Source organism: Microtus pennsylvanicus, chromosome 3 (assembly GCF_037038515.1).
Source record: "Microtus pennsylvanicus isolate mMicPen1 chromosome 3, mMicPen1.hap1, whole genome shotgun sequence".
In the NCBI taxonomy this organism is placed as follows: Eukaryota; Metazoa; Chordata; class Mammalia; order Rodentia; family Cricetidae; genus Microtus; species Microtus pennsylvanicus.
This window is the reverse complement of record NC_134581.1, coordinates 32,709,471-32,726,580: the sequence shown is the minus strand read 5'-3', so window position 1 is coordinate 32,726,580 and position 17,110 is coordinate 32,709,471. Positions and strand designations below refer to the sequence as shown.

General features: G+C 46.2%; 1 pseudogene; it reads left to right on the top strand.

Moving 5' to 3' along the window:
* Window positions 1–15,368: 15,368 nt before the first annotated feature.
* On the top strand, window positions 15,369–15,722 carry LOC142846731 (cofilin-1 pseudogene; annotated as a pseudogene).
* Window positions 15,723–17,110: the final 1,388 nt, after the last annotated feature.

Genomic DNA, 17,110 nt, shown 5'->3' with positions numbered 1-17,110 from the left:
CTCTGACCACTCTCCCTCTCGCCTTCTGACAGTCTGAAAGCCTTGGACAGCTCTGGAAAGTAGTGAATTCTTTGCATTAAAAAAAAACATATTTTTTAAATTGAAAATAAAAATGATTTTCAGTTTTAAACATTAGTAAGTAAAGAGAGCAAAGATTTTTACCAGAGGGCTCCTGCAGGTCTGAGGCTGGAGGCCTGATGAGTCCTGCTCCTCCCCAAGGTCTGCTGCTAAGCCAACCCCCACATGCCATTCATAAAGTCCTTACAGGAAGTCTCCTCCTCCCACCAGGATTGGTCCTCCCGAGGGGCTGGCCTCAGTCCAGGGCCCATAGACAGCAGATGTGCTCAGGCTGGATGTGGCAGCCCTGCTGCCCAGCCCTGAGGGGATTATGCCAGGGTGGAGCTCCAGTCTAATGGTGAGTGAGCGCTCACCCCAGGCTCACTGCCCCATCATGTCAGGCTCTTCCTCTTGACACTCTCACCTGCCACACTGATTCACACAGGAGAGCCTCCTTTTGGTAAAGGAGACCGATGGCCACCGTCCTAGAGACCTTGACACTGTTCTGTTTATACCAGTGAAATTGAGGAAGAATCTTCCAGAGCTCGACAAAAAATTTGTGTTATGGGGAGAACATCAATTTTATCATGTCTGCTTCCTACTTCTTGACTGTGTAACTGGAAATCACTGCATCTCCCTGAACCTAGGATTCCTGGCCTACAAAACAGCGCTCAGTTGACCGCTTGGTACTCATGAGGGACTGGTCCCAGGAACCCTGAAAAACTCTAAATCTGCAGATGCTCAAGTCTCTTATACAGAGTGGTGTAGTGTTTTCATATGGCTTGCATGTATTCCTCTGTGTTCATTAAATAATATCTAGAGGGATTTTAATAGCCAACACAATCTAATGACAATGTAAATAAACATACTGAATTTGACAATGGAGAGGCAGCCCAGCACTGAGAACACAGGCTATTCTTCCAGAGAACCTGCATTTGGTTCCCCACACCTACTGGAAGCTCACAATCATCGGTAACTTCTATCTCAGGGGATCTGACACCATACACACATACGCAAAATTACAAATAATAAAAGCAAATTATTATTATACTGACCTGCTTAAGGAATGACAAGAAAAGACATCTACACACAGTCAGTTCAGACATGATTCCCCCCAAATCTCTACCCTCTCCCATAACTAAATCTGCAAACATGGAACTTGCAGACTCAAAGAGCTGGCTGTTCCACCCAAGTACCAGGATTGTGTGGGAATCTCTTGAGACAATCAGTGGAAAGCACTAAGTTCAAATTCAGCAAGGCTACTTATAGGTTAGGACACTTTTAATGAGTCTCTGGAACGTTCCAAATTTCGGTTTCTTGTTCTAAGATATCTAAAATTTAAAATTTACCCCAAAGAGTTGCTCTGAGTATGCACAGTATAAGGTTCTGACTCACTGAGGTCTATGTGCTTGAACTGGCCCGGATTTAAATCATTCACAGCTCTGTGAGGCTCTACAACTCCCTGACCATCTCACTTGGCTTCTCTGCAACACACACATGTGACAAAACCCCAACCCACAGTGCAATGGTAATGGGCAGAGGAGATGAGAGGCCAGAAACCACTTAATCCAGAGAATTTAACAGATGCAGAGCCGACAGCACTCACAAGACAAGGCCCCATTGATGGTGGCCTTGACGAGCCCCTACCACCTGGTGATCATGACCTTAACAGCTCTTCTAAGAACCGTGGTGCTTTGGGTCATGTTCACGATTTCCTCAGGTTCACACCAGGCCAGTCTTGAGAATGAATCTTTTCCCTGACTGTCATCTGTGTACGAGGCACCAAATATGCATCTATTGCAGGCAGCTCCTTAAGCAGGACCAAGAAATAACAGAGCTCCGACCTCTGACAGTGTCCAGTGAGAGAAATGGGATCAATGCCTCTGCCCCATGCATACCCAAAGGTAGCCCCGGATTTGAAGCAGTTAGTGCTTTGACGTTCAAGGAGTCCAACCCAGTCAAAGACAGGAGGAGCCTAACTTGCAATACAATGAGTGGTCTAAACATTTCCCAAAGCTTCTAACACAGCGTCTAGGAGGAGCTGGGTCCAGGCAGTGATAATACCTGTGCTCCAGGCTCCATCTTTTTCCTGATGAGAAAGTGGAGCCAGAGTTGAACTGTGGTCCAGGTCTGAAGGATGCAAATTTGCATCTGATCCTGGAGAAAAAAGTGGCTTCTTACCACCAGCAGGGAAAACAGCTAGCTCCCTGACTAGATAAATGCCCATCTCACTGCCTTCCAGAGACACAAACTGTGAGAACAGAAAACACAATGTTCACTCTTCTCCTAGGAAAACAGGCAAGAATCTTCTCTCTTTTGAGACTCCCACAATCCTTGCCACAACCCTGGTTCTGTGTCTGTAAATGCTATAGGGCATGAAAGCTCACAAGTATTCAAAACTCAAGAGTATCCTCAAGGATGGCTCCTGCTCGTCTCCATGCCTGCAAAAAAAAGGCTTTTAGCAGGCAGAAGGAGTCCATCTCAAAGGCCCCTCTCTCATCATCTTCCTCCTCTACCCCACAGAAGTTCACATTTCAGTGTCTAAAGTAAGTTGCTTGTCACTCATTTTTCTTATAGTCATTCTATTGAATTCATTTTCACCCATGGTAATCCATCTGACTGGCGTTGAAGAGGGCAGGGGTGCTGTACATATTAGGCACAAAGGAAGAATTCAGTCTCTACCTCCAAGGAAAGTAGTAGCTCATGGGTAATAGTGACCTGCAAAGCCCTTAGCAGAGAAGAAGCCCCACACACACTGCATTTGGAGGAGGTGGAGAAGAGCGACTTGTGACCCTCGCCTGGAACACAGGAAAGGGATGTGAGACAGAGTCCCTGCAGAGGTGTGGGGCTTTTATGAAGCAGACAGCAAGCATTCCAGTTTGCAGGTAAGCCAGGGGTGGAAGGGGAAGACCAGTCACGCCTGGGACACTGCATTAATTTGTGTCCTGCCTGGTAGGCAAAAGGAACCTATGAGGTTTTATTTTTTAAAAAAGCGACACTTGAGTCAGACATGAAGAGGGGAGTTTGGGTACAGACAGCAATGGAAAGACCACTCAAGCATCTGCTGTCAGTGCACAAAAGAAACACAGAAATCCATATTGTGTCAGCGAAGACATGTCTCTTCTCCAACTGAATTGTAAAGTTAGCACATTCTCAGACATAGGTAAATAGCTCAGTTGGTAAAACACACAAGCACAAGGGCCTGAGTTCCAGGATAGTAGGAGCTCCTCTCTCTAAACAAGACAGGCAGCTCACGGATAGAATACCTGGGTTTGACCTCTGACCTCAACATTCACAAGTGCATGCGCACCCAAGTACATATGACACACAAATACCTTCACACATACACACATGCTCACACACACGAATGCATGCACACACATATGCACAGGAGAAACGTACCAAATAACTAAATAATGTCACTTTGATAACTAAGTAATTCTATTCAGGCAACATCTTCATGCCACTTGCTGAGTTCAGCTCAACCCTTCCTTCCAGACAATAATAGTCATGGCAACACAGAGATAAGCCCCATACTTCTCCAGTCCAGGGGTCCTTCCAGACAGTAGAGCCCCCCACTAGCCAGGAAGAGTCAATCACCACAGCCTCTTAGGTTTATTTAGACTGGTCGTCTTTCCCTAAGAGAGACAAAATATGTGAGTGAACCCATCCCAAGACAGTTGCAGGGCCCAGGCTCAGTGCAGCCCTTTGACAGACCACTCAAACTTCTATACCACTGAGCCTGACCCTGACACTCCTTCCAAAACTCATTCCAACTCCCTTTTCAGGGTGAAGTGATGAGAGAGCATGAAAATCTGTCTTCTAATTACGGCTGACTTCACTGGCTTTGGACTTCTGCTCCTGAAAATACCATGAAGGGAGTTGGGAGTCCTATAGCCAGGGATGCTAGATCGCTTTCACTATAGATGCCCCATGGTGGCCCTACAAGATCATTCGTGTGTGTGTGTGTGTGTGTGTGTGTGTGTGTGTGTGTGTGTGTGTGTGTGTGATTTTTACTAAAACATGCTCTGAAAACACTAAGGCCAAAGTAATACTTGGCTTAAATTTTTCCACATCTGACAGAGCAGTGGTGGCACACTTCTTCAATCCCAGCTCTCAGGAGACAGAGACAGACAGATCTCTGTGAGTTTGAGGCCAGCTTGGGCTACAGACCAAGTTCCAGGATGGAGAAACCCTGCTTTCAAACAAAAAATCCACATGTGATACTTTCTAGAAGCCTATTCTTCTCGGGGTGGCACCATCCTCATTACGTAACGGGAATCGGACCTCAGACTCAGAGAGGTTAAGAAAGGTGCCCAAGGCTTCACAGCTGCTCAGAATTAGAACCTATTTGGTTTCTCTGCATTGTGCACTCTGCAAATTAGTATAGTATTCGACTCCCACAAACATCGCAAGTCACACATGCCATGAAACTATTTCCCCTCAGATTAGTCACCCACCCCACTGAAGAACAGTTTAACCATGGGGCTAGCTTAAACATTAAACAAAACAATTGCTGAGGTGTTAAGTCATGCCTCACCCATTTTTCACCAACACCTTGTCCAAAAGTGACCCTGAAGATCCCCAAGGCACTTTCTCTTTGGCCTAGCCTGACTCTGTTGAGGTTATGAAATCCCAGCCTAGCAGTCCTCGGCTGGCCAGCCTGTCATATCAGCTTGGATCTCACATAATCCTTTCCTGCCGGCTGACTGCTTCCACCCAGGCCAGTCAGTTTGCCTGCTACCGAGTTCCTTCTGAGCAGTGTCAAAGGTCACCTTAGCAGTTGAAACCCCCATTCCTGAGAGCTTGCACCGTGTTTGGGGCACTTTGAGCTATGGAAGAGACTAAATCAGGATAGGCAAAGGGGCGGAAATGACTGAGCATTGAGCCCCTTACAGCAGGTGCCTGGTCCCTGCATCCTGGGGCTCCGACTCTCAGGCTCCTCCCTGTCCTCCATCTGGCTGAGCTCAGCTCATCCCATTTAATGAGGTCAGGAATGCAACCAGTTGAGACAGCCACTGTTTGCTTTGGCATCTCTGAGCTGAGCTGTGGCCCAGGCTCTGCTCATCCACCTGCAGGATCACATAGTTTCGCCCTCAGACAGCATCCACTAGCAGTGGGAGGCCAACACCCAGAGAGGGGCTCTAACCTGATGAACATGTGATGAAGTATGGTAAATAGCCAGTAGGCCTGCCCTGCAGAACTGCTGTGGACTTGGATTAGTGTCTGGGGAAGACTCGGTTCTCACCCTAACTGTGTTTAACCTCAGAGCTAGAGACGTCAGGGTCAAGGAAGCTACTCCCTTCTCTGAATACCACTAGACCCCAATGATCCTGAGCAAAGTTATCCCCCACTGAAGTCCACATGCCAATCTGAGGCTTTATCAGAAAACATTGACTAAGCATGCATCAAGCTATCGGTTGAAACCAATGGCATCAAGCAGGGCGTAAGGAAGTTAAAAGAGGCATAGAAATGGAGCCAGAAATCCTTAACCCAACCCTGCATCTGGTTCCAGTTTCACACTAACTTAAGACTTTAGGTAGATAAGAAAAGGGAGGAAAACACATGCCATTGCAGTGGTCTCAGAAAACCTGGTTTACAAACAGATTAAGAGCCTAGAATCAGGGAAGCTGTGTTTGGGTGGAGGCGGCTAGGTAGAGTATTTGCAGTGTGCCCTGTGTGGTGAGCAGTGGGGCTCGAGGGGTAGAGGGGTACAGACTGGAAAGGGTCTTAAAAACCAGGTGAAAAAGAAAGGCTTCTCTTGTGGAGCTGGTGATCTAGGGAAGGAGTAGACCAGCATGAACACCTCAGGGCCCTTTGTCTCTTCTGTCTTCCCACTAGGACATAAACTCTGAGAGTTTTGTCTGTTTTATTCAAGGCTGCTTCTAAAGTGTTGAAGCTGCAGTCGTGAATGCTCATTCAACATTAATGAACAAGGAATAAGGGAAAGAGTCACTTCCTTGCTAAAGGGTGGTGGGCTGCCAGTAAGTTGGGTTTCGCTAATACAGATCCTGGTGTCAGTGCTCTTAAAATGTGAAGAAAAACTTAAAAATCCTTTTCTTCTTGCCATTCTAGCAAGTCAGCCCCCAGCAAGCCAGTTATCCTAGAAAAACTGTCTCTGCAATTTCCGGATTAATCCAATCCAGTCCACTCTACAAACCCAGATCACAGGCAAGGTGTTAGAAACTAGAGACAGTCCAGAAAGATAGCTATGGAGGGGGCCGAAAACTGGGAGAGATCAGAGTTTGAGTCTGCTCTGTTGTGCCCTAAAAAAGGGGACAATGCCGAGACTGAGAATCTGCCTCAGAGAAACCACCCCACCCCTCAGACTTATTTCTAAGGTGGTACCTTTGACTCATGGTGATATTCAGAACCATATGTAGGCCTACCTCTCTCCACCTTGCTCTGGAAGCCAAAGTGGCTCACCTGGTTGCCACTATCTTTGTATGTCTTCTCTACCCAACACTCGGAGTATACACAGGCTGGACCACTGTGCCCTCTCTCCATGTCATCCGTAACACCTCTGCATGATGCTGGGGCTCCAGCCACATATGAACAATCAGTGACACAAACAAACCCCAACTGTTAGCACTGTAGCACTCTCCCTTCCCCCCTCTTTCTTCCATCCAAGCATACTCAGCACAACAAGTTACAAGTTAACTAAATCCAATCTCTGTCTTTTTGACAATATAGACTATAAAAAGACTCTCAAAGCCAGTACGTGCAGTAGGATCAAAAACCCACTGCCATTGTTCTTGAGTTCTCAGTAGTCCTCATTGTCCGCTATGTTCAGCTAGTCCGGTTTTATCCCATGCTTTTTCAGACCCAGGCCAGCTGGCCTTGGTGAGTTCCCGATAGAACATCCCCATTGTCTCAGTGTGTGGGTGTACCCCTCGTGGTCCTGAGTTCCTTGCTCGTGCTCCCTCTCCTTCTGCTCCTGATTTGGACCTGGAGATTTCTGTCCGGTGCTCCAATGTGGGTCTCTGTCTCTGTCTCATTTCATCGCCTGATGCACATACTGGCTTTGGGGGAGCCTAGGCAGTTTGGATGCTCACCTTACTAGACCTGGATAGAAGTGGGCCGTCCTTGGGCTTCCCACAGGTTAGGGAACCCTGATTGCTCTTCGAGCTGATGAGAGAGGGGAACTTGATCGGGGGAGGGGGAGGGCAATGGGAAGCGGTGGCGGGGAGGAGGCAGAAATCCTTAAATAAATAAATAAATAAAAAGACTCCCAAATTTACTATATATACAAATTCTGTTATGAGATGTATTTCCTGTGCAGTCTAACACATTAAATAACCAAGAAAATCAGAACAATGTTCTGCGTAGCAGCAGCAGCAGACACTGTCAAAGCCTTCACCCACATCCTCTTGGTGTGACGGTTCTTCTGTATATCGACTGCAAACAACTGCAATGCTCCACCTGAAGGCCTTTCCCCAGCTCATGCAGAGGAGACTGAATGTGCAAGAAAATCGGCTCTCCTGGGGATGTGGATTATATTTTCAGGCATATAAAACTCCAAGACACTTGCTAGGCAAGTGCTCTACCAGTTAGTTTCACCCCTCGTTCCTGGATCTTAAGCTTTTTGTAGTTGTGTGTGCTTTGTTTTGTGAGACAGAGTCTCTCTATGTAGCCTTGGCTAGGCTGGGTCTTGCTCAGTAGACTCAAAGAGAAGATCTACCTGTGCTGGGTTTAAAGTGTTCACCACCACACCCAGCTAAAGCTTTTGTTAGAGTAAAGAAGACTAAAGGAACAATCGGATTATAGTCTTCAGGTTCATCTGAACTTGGCATCAACTCATTCTGATAACTTTGAGACCATTTTCCACCAAGTTAGTCTCATATGTTCAATAACGCATCTTACCGAGGAAAGGAAATGAGAAAATGCCCTTATCTTTCTTCCCACTGTCCACAAGTCTGTTGGTCTTGTACACTGTCAGATACACTTGTTAGGTCATTTTAGAAAGCAGTATGTTTATGTAATGAGCTTTCTTTTTTTATTTTAATTTATTTATTTATTAAAGATTTCTTTCTGTCTCTTCCCCGCCACTGCCTCCCATTTCCCTCCCCCTCCCCCAGTAGAGTTCCCAGTAGAACATCCCCATTGTCTCAGTGTGTGGGTGCACCCCTTGTGGTCCTGAGTTCCTTGCTCGTGCTCTCTCTCCTTCTGCTCCTGATTTGGACCTTGAGATTTATGTCCGGTGCTCCAATGTGGGTCTCTGTCTCTGTCTCCTTTCATCGCCTGCTGAAGGTTAATATTCAGGAGGATGCCTATATGTTTTTCTTTGGGTTCTCCTTATTTATGAGCTAACTTTCTCACAGAGAAACTCTGGACCCTAAGATGGTTGCAAAAATTAATTGATTTGTGTTATCTTATATTGGCATTAAAAATCTTTACTACTTTCTCAAAAAAAGAGAAATAAAACTCTGACATAAGTTTTCCCAGATATGTCCTGTAAAAGTGAGCTCCTATTGCCGCAGTGGAAACCTGTTTGCACAGTCAGCACCAGTTCATCAGTCAGGGTCTCTGGAGAAGCAAGACAGGGGAAAAAGACAGGGAGAGAGCCTGCCTGTCTCTATGCTCAGACTACTAGAGGAGGTGAAGTCTGATATCCAGGAGTGACGGCCTCAGCCCAAACTGCATCACACAGGGTTGTGCTTGTGTGTGCAAGCAGAACTCGTCCTGCTGTTTGCTCCATCCAGCCTCGTGGGCACTCAGGATCAGGCAGATCTTCCTTAGTGGAAAAACCTTCACTTGCACACACCCAGGAATAGACCTTACCTGTTTCTTAAGGTTTCTCTCAATCTTTTCAAGCTGATAACCAACTTCAAATTTATGAAACTGCCCTCTTTCTCCTTCCTGTCTTGCTTCCCCAGTCAGAAATCCAATGAGAGTCAAGTCCTTGTAGTCCTTGTCTAAGGACTGTTTCTAGAACATTCTAGATCTAAGAAAAATCTGCTGTGTTAAATACCTGTGAGGTCTAAATATATAGGACCACTCCAGAATCACATATTGCAATTCTAACTCTCAAGGTAGTTGTATGGAGATAAAATGGGAGTAGGGTGGAGTTGGGTCATGATTGGGTTTGAAATTATGTAAGAGGTTCCAGAGAGGTAGTTTGTTCCTTCTGCCTAGAGATGACACAACAAAGTGCGCCGTCTATGAGAAAGAAGGCCAGATGATTAAAGCCCCAGTTCTTAGAAAAGTGACTAATACATTTCTAATATTTATAAACCACATGGTTTGTGATGTTTTGTTTTAATGGTCTGAACATAGTAAGAAACCTCTTTTGTCAAGATTATAGTATTCTTCTCCATGCCCAAACCCTCTTGTCTATAAGGAAGCGGCAGCAGATGAGGGAAGCCAGCCTATGACAATGGAATATTGAAGTCAAAGCCTTCGGAGATGTTCTACCCACCGCCACCAAATTCCAGAGCTGCGGTGTGTATAGGCAACAGGAATGCCCTGCTCCATGTTGTTCTTTGGAGCTTCTAAAATGTATTAAGAAGACAAGCTTGCCCAAAGTCACCCATCAGCTAAATGACAGCTGGAACAAAGACTTTAGTCTTGTGGATCTCAGATTTGGGACTGGATCCTCCAGGCCATATTACTGTGGAAGAATTCAAGTAAGTGCCAAGTCCCACTAGAATCAGTCTCCAAATTCACAAATGAAAATAAGTCCTGCCATTCCAACAGTCTCCATGAGCCCAGCAAAAATCTTAAAATAGAAAGTAACAGCCCTTTCCAATCTTGGGTGTTATGTGACTTCCAAAGTCCCTATGTGGTGAGGGGACTTCAATTCCAGAAGCAATTATCCAGACATGATAGTCCCAGGGGAGTTTTGCCATAATGATACAGACCTTCTCTAAGTTTTAGTCAAAGAGAAGCAGAACTTCTCAGCAAAGAGTGGGGGTTGTTAAAACTCCAAAAGCCTGGTCCCATATTCAGTTAGGGAAAGACAGAGCTCAAAGGGCTCTTACTCTAATGGTCATACACTGCCATATTGCTTCTCACACAGCAGTGGGACTGTGACAGGTTCCAGAAGATCAACTAAGAGCCTGGGAGGGAACACAGGCTTATGTTTCGACTTAGAGAGAGCTGGATCCTTTCTTGCCCTCGCTGTTTTGTCTTCTCCCCAGCTGCTGAGGACACATCAGAGTTGCCCAGAAGGTGGGGCCTTTCCTGAAGAGCACAGAGTTGCAAACCTGAGTACAAACAAAAGCATTTTGATCGCACATCATGAAAGTGAAATAGAAAAAAAAATAAAAATAAGGTTCAGCATTATCCATCCCATAAAGGCGAATTATTGGCCCAAGTCACTGCATAGTCCACAAATGCTTTGCAACTCACCCCCCTCAAGAGTAGAGTGGTGATCCCCACCCCACTCCCAAAACCACGCGAGTCTTTCTGGCTTCCTTGAAGGACAAGATGAGGTGGAAGTGTCTCTAGCGGTGTTTACTGCCACCACCTCTATCCCATGTGCTACAGTTTCTGCTGCTCCCATGGAATACTCTGTGACCCATTAGCTGCCGTGCCAGGGACCACTTATGACCATGTGGAGAGAAGATCCCAAGCCCTGTGTGTCTCCCCAGCCTAGAGACATACAAGTGAGGAGACCATCCCGGGAACTCCAGTCCCAACCACTATCTGGCTGCAGCCCCTGAGAAACTCTAAATGAGAACTGCCAAGCCATGCCCAGGCAACACATAACAGAGCAGAAGACATATTGTTATTGGGGGCTGCAGACATAAAAAGTCAGGTGTGGTGACACACTTACAATCCCGGTGCTGGTGAGGTCGAGACAAAAAGGTACCTGGGACTCTCTAGTCAGAGACCTAGCCTAAAAACTGTGTGTACCAGGTGCCACTGAGAGACTCTGCCTCAAACATTAAGATAGGTGGCTCTTGAGAAACAATACCAGAAACTGACCTCTGAGTTCCTCACATGTATGCGTACATGCACATACGAGCACCTGAGCGCACACTCATGTACACAGTGATAAATAAACAATGAATACAATTTTAACAGAAATTATTTTTCGTTGGTTGGAAATGCCATTTTGGGGGTGGGTTATCATACCCTCCCTTGCAGTGACTAACTAACGGAGCAGCAGAGGTACAAAGGAAAAGTAGCCAAGTAGAGCGGCCTGATCTGGGGTCTGAACTTGGGCCCTCACTGTGGAACTGTTTCTCTGCCACACATGCTGGCTGGTGAGCCAAGGGAAGGTGTCAATATGTTGTGGGGCTTTCACTGGTCCTTCACATGAGTTTCCCAGTATGTTGGCATTTTGTACCAACAAGCACGAAAAGCCCGCTGCCGCTTCCGTGTGGCGGCTGCAGCGGGAGGAGGGAAATGTGTGGGATCCACAGGGTCTCCCCCCTCCCTTCCCTTTGGCTTTTGTTACATGTGCTCTTTAGAAAATGTTTGTCGTTCAGTTCCCCCTGGTGGCTGTCTTGTGCCCTCATCCTCTCCCATCAGTGGTCTCGAGCCCTCTAATGTTCAATTAGAAGACCCTGCACCATGATCTCTGTCCCCGTGAACAAGGGATGCACCTCCCAGTGTATCCCAGTGCCTTCTGATGCAACATCTGTCCGGCTTGTGTGCATTTCAATTTACAGTCCCTGGCTTCAGACACCGGCCATGAGGTTCTTCAGTGTACAAGTTATTTGTTTTCTCTTGGCCTTGGTATTCCCTGATGAATTTGTGGAACTCACTCTTGCCAACCTCTCTGAATTGTATTCAGTGCTCACTGCAACATTATCATTGCTGGTGGAGTACAACTGGGGCCACTCTGGGCTACTGAGCAGCTGTGTTCTTTAATTCCACCTTCGAATCCCACCGGGTCCCTAACAGACATCAGTCTGGGGCAGTTTACCCTCCCCTGTAACTGGTTAGAAATAGTGAAAGCACCTTTATTTTTCACTTCCAGCTCCAGCTTGGCTACATATAAGAATTAGATGTTAGAACCTCTGTCGCACGCACACACACACACACACACACACACACACACACACACACACACACACTCCCCATCAGCATTCAGCTTCCAGAAGTTTATGAAACACACTACCCTCCTCTTGGACAGAGTGCAAATGCCCATTTAGTTCACTCCACATACAGCTGTGAGTTGACCTTTGAGAGACTTATATAACAAAGATAGATGTTAGACTGGTGTGCTGGAAGCAGTTCAGTTGTATCTGGGAATTCAGAGCAAGGGCGCGGTCACAGGGTGGTGTGCAGAATGAAGGGCCGTTGCTCCCAGAAAATGCTCATCCTGGAAGCAATAACGGCTCCATAATGGGCTGAAATGTAGACTTAAAAATCCCCAGGTTAGTTTTAGGATTATATGTTTATATGCATTCAATAACAATTAGTTTTTAAAAAGAGGCTGTGGATTTGAAGAGTGAAGAGAGGTATGGGTGAGTATGTTGAGAAGGCAAGAAAGAGAGAAAAGTAATTGCATTATAATCTGAAAAACAATGCTTCCGATGTCTAGTGAACGCCCTTCTGAGGGGAAGAAGAGGAAGAGCAGAGATGTGCCAGCAGCCACCAGAAGCTAGGAGAGAAGCCAGACATGATTTCTCTCTCAGAGCTTCTGGGAAGAAGCCACCATGAGAACCTCAGACCAATGAGGAAATGAGTCTCTTTTGTTGGAAGCCACCTGTTTTGCGGGCATTTGTTAGCCTCGGTCTCAGACTAAAACAGGCCTTGAAGGGGGGTGCATGGGGAGAGGTAAAATTGCTCCCTCTGAGGGCTACAAGGGCAGCAAGCGAGGAGAAAGGGCCTGCTGTAGGGCACTGTCTTCCAGACATGACGCAACCCTTATTTACTCCATCACCCTCTGGAAATCAGTGCAGATGTGACGCCTGCCCAAGACCCTAACTAGATCGGGCTTATGGATAGCTCTCATAGAAGAAATGGGGAAGGCTAGGCTGGGGCCAGGCTGGGAGATCCTGGAGAAAACCTTAGAGATCAGCTGCCCCTGAGCTGTACAACTTAGTATTTCTCCAACCGCTCAAGAAAGCCTTGTAGGAATTAGGGCCCGAGGTCTATCTGCAGGAGGGATGGAGCGAAGGTTTTGAAGAGCAAAGGGGGAGATCAGAGAAATTGATATAGGGGTATTGTGCGGACAACTTGGTCTTGTAAAGTGGGGTCCACTGGGGTCGTTAACCCAAAGCAGAAGAAGGGGGGCTCTGTGGTTTAAATCTGTGAGAGGGGCTGCCTCACAGCAAAGCACCTCGGGGCTCTTCCGGGAGCTGTCTCTCAGCGAGGTCAGCAGAACATTTTTCTGATGTGAATTTGAGCAGTTCAAAGGAGTGTGACCTTATTCTGCAATCACAGGCTGGTGAAGCCTGAGACATTCCACAGAGGTGAGCATGCCCGCAGTTTCCCAAAATAGGTAAGAAATTAACACCTCCAAAATAGCTGTGTGAGCCACCGGAGGGGTGCAGCCTGGTTCTGGGGCAGCCACTGCCTTCTTCCCTTCTCCTTTGTTTCTCTCCATCTGGCCCTCTCCCACCCACCTGCCACATACTTCTCCACTCCCTACAACCCTCTCGCTTTTTCTTGCTGCCTCTGTCCTGTTCTGTCTTCTAGACCTTCTCCTCGCCTCCCTTTCCACCCCTTTTCCTCTCTGTTTCCCCTTCTCCTCTGCTCCCCTCACCTTTCCTCCATCTTCTCCTTGAATGAGCCCCTAAGCCCACAACTGTGCTTCCCAAGGACCTGAAGCAACAGCGAGTCCCTTCTCCTCTACTCAGGCACAGGGTAGCTGCCATCCCTGGGTGGTCTCTGGCTAACAAGCAGTGTGCCTTCTGCTGCCCATCAGGAAGCCTCAGGAGCTTAAGCTGTGAGGAGAAGAGGGAGGGTCCTTGCTAGAAGAGCTCTTCTTAAATAAAAATGTTTAAATCCATACCATTTTTTTTTCATGCAAGAAATAATCTTGGCTGATGTATTGAGCACCTACTGTGCGCCAGCTCACTGGTGTAGTAGGTATTCTAGTGAAAATGTGCCCATGTGCAGGAGGTGTGTGCCTTTGTAATGGGGATAGCTTAACAGAGCAGAACGTGACCATCTAACTCGTTATCCAGTCTAGAATATAGTTAGAGAAATGATTCTACAGCAAAAGGAACAAACCAGATCTGCTGCCAGCAAATGAGGATCCCTGGACACCCCAGCAGTGAGGATTACTGAAGGGTAGCCGTTTGATTACACACCTAGGAAGGAGGAGATTGCTGTGCTTGGGCAGACACCTCTCACCATTTAGTGCAGAAACAAATTTGGAAGGTCAGATAAGCAGTCCACGTAGTATCTGTTTCAAGGTCTCACTCTAAGTACAATAGAACCTCAAATCTCAATCTTCCTGCCTAGGCCTCTTGAATTGCCAGGGTTTAGGTAAGTGCCATGCGCCTGACCGAGAGCTCACCTTTCAAAGGCATCAGACAGCAGAAGAGCTCTGTTTTATTCCCTGGGGATCTAGCATAATGATGGACGAAATTAGTGCAGTCACAGCAACAGGACAAAAGAAAAAAGACACATAAGAAGCACCGTCAGAAGTCAACATGCATTTTTATAAAATTCAGTCTGTGGTGCTCTGAGAAAATGTGCTCCGTGAACTGTCAGTGGAAGAACGCTTTCGTAATGGACAGACCAATCAACATTACACTCGCTAGGCAAACACTGCAGCCGTTGACTTTAAATAAGAACTGACAAGAATACTTCTGTTCTCACCGTGATTAAGCATTGTTCCGAAGCATGCAGGCGATGATGGAAGGTAAGGAAGCAAATCATGCAAAATTACAAGGTAGGACAAAGCTAAATGACACTCGTCAGGAAGGAAAGCTTGCTCCCTGGGAAAACTCCATCAGGGTTGAGTGAAGTGACTGCTATAAAATGGTTGCACAAATATCAGGAGCATCCCTTTCTTACATTCAGTGTGTGTGTTATGAATATATAATATATCCATACATACACTCATACACATATATTTGAAATTATCATTAATAATTAAAAGTATAAAATGTTTTCTTGAGGTAAGAGATAATATTGTGGAAATGCCTAATCTCAGTAGAAATCACAACTGCAGTTCATAATATTCAATATGATATTTAAACATTTTCTGGAAATAAATGTGAATAAATAAACCTCTAACATTCACATTTATTAAAACGTTTTCTGACAGTCAGATCCCGGTAGCAGCTGCGGTGGCTCAGTTCTTCTGTAGCTCTCCCTGTCTCCCTTCTTCTTCTAGAAACTTGGCCTATGGTGTGGCTGTCTCTAACAGTGTTCAATGACATGAAAATGCACAAGTCTTTATGCCAGAAGATGTGAAGAAATGCAAGAAGGCGGTGCTCTTCTGCCTGAGCGAGGACAAGAAGAACATCATCCTGGAGGAGGGTAAGGACTGCCGCTATGCTCTCTACAATATGACCTATGAGACCAAGGAGAGCAAGAAGGAGGACCTGGTGTTCATCTTCTGGGCCCCCGAGACTGCATCCCTTAAGAGCAAAATTATCTATGCCAGCTCCAAGGTTGCCATCGAGAAGAAGCTGACAGGAATCAAGCACAAATTACCAGCAAACTTCTACGAGGAGGTCAAGGACTGCGGCACTCTGGCAGGGAAACCAGGTGGTAGTGCTGCCATCTCTCTGGAGGGCAAGCCTTTGTGAGCCGCCTCCAGCCCCCTGCTGTTGGCTGAGGTTTCTGTCACACCCGGTATATTAATTATAAACTGGTTAACCTATTAGCTCAGACTTCCTATTAACTCTTATGACTTACATTAACCCATAATTCTTGTCTGTGTTAGCCACGTGGCCTGGTACCTTTTATCAGTAAGGCATTCTCATCTTGCTTCCTAGATCTGCTCATGGGTGTTGCAGACTGCCCCTTTCCTGACAGACTGGAGAGGCTGGGGGGATCCCAGCAGGGGGAGGGTAATCCCTTCATCCCAGTTGTCAAATGTCCCCCTACCCCTTGGACCATCCATCTCCCTCCACCCTGACGGTTCTGGCCTTCCCAAAGTGCTTTTGATCTTCTGATTCTTCTTGTTTTTTTTTTAACAATAAAAAATGTTTTCTGAAATAACAAATGTGAACAAAGAAATAAATCATCAGAGAGAGGGGTGGCCCTATAAAACCTGTTCTGAAATCTGCAGTTCTTGTGGGTTTTTTTTTTTTTTTGGTATTTTATAATTGTTTGTTACTTTTTAGAGTTAATTTGGGCTGGAGAGATGGCTCAACAGCTAAGAGCACTTCCAAAGAGGAGATGAGTACAGTTCCTAGCACACACATCAGGGACTCACAACCACCTATAGCTCTAGATCCAGAGAACCAAACATCCTCTTCTGCCTTCTGCGGGTACCCACTCACACAGTGTGGGAAGTACTCCTCAGTACTGGAGTAATGAGTTATGTTGAATACCCCACCAACCCTAACACCACCCATCACCCAGATGGTACCATTCAGACTCACAGTTCCAACTCATGGAGCCATCAAAAATCACCTGGAAGGTTCTTAACAATATCTGTCTCCAATGCAGTCCTTGAGGAGCATCCTATGAGAGCATCGCACTTGGCTCAGAGTGTGGTACACACACGTACGTGTTCGTAGGTAAAAGTAAAATTATTTTGTGTATGTGGATTGTGTTCTTATGTGTGAGTGTATATACACATTGGGGTACAAGCATTCATGCTACTACCAGGAGGAGATATAGGATTCCTGGAAGGGGAGTTATAGAGGTTTAGGGACATCTGATTTTTCACGGGGTGATGGGATCCAAACTCACGATTGATCAGCAAGTATTCTCTCTAGCCCCAAAGCAGCAATTCTTAAGACAGCAAATGTGAGAAGCACCAGAGCACTGGGAAGCCCTGAAATGACTGATTGCACCTATAAAGAGCCAGAATAAAATACTGTTCTCTGATAGCATTTGATAAGACTCAAGGAAGACAGAAAAATACTGAAAAAAAATGGCAGGCAGCCATTTTAAAGTTGGGAAGACAAATGATCACAGGTGAGGCCTGACTTTCTTTCTTGCATGCTTCCCGATAAAAATTTAT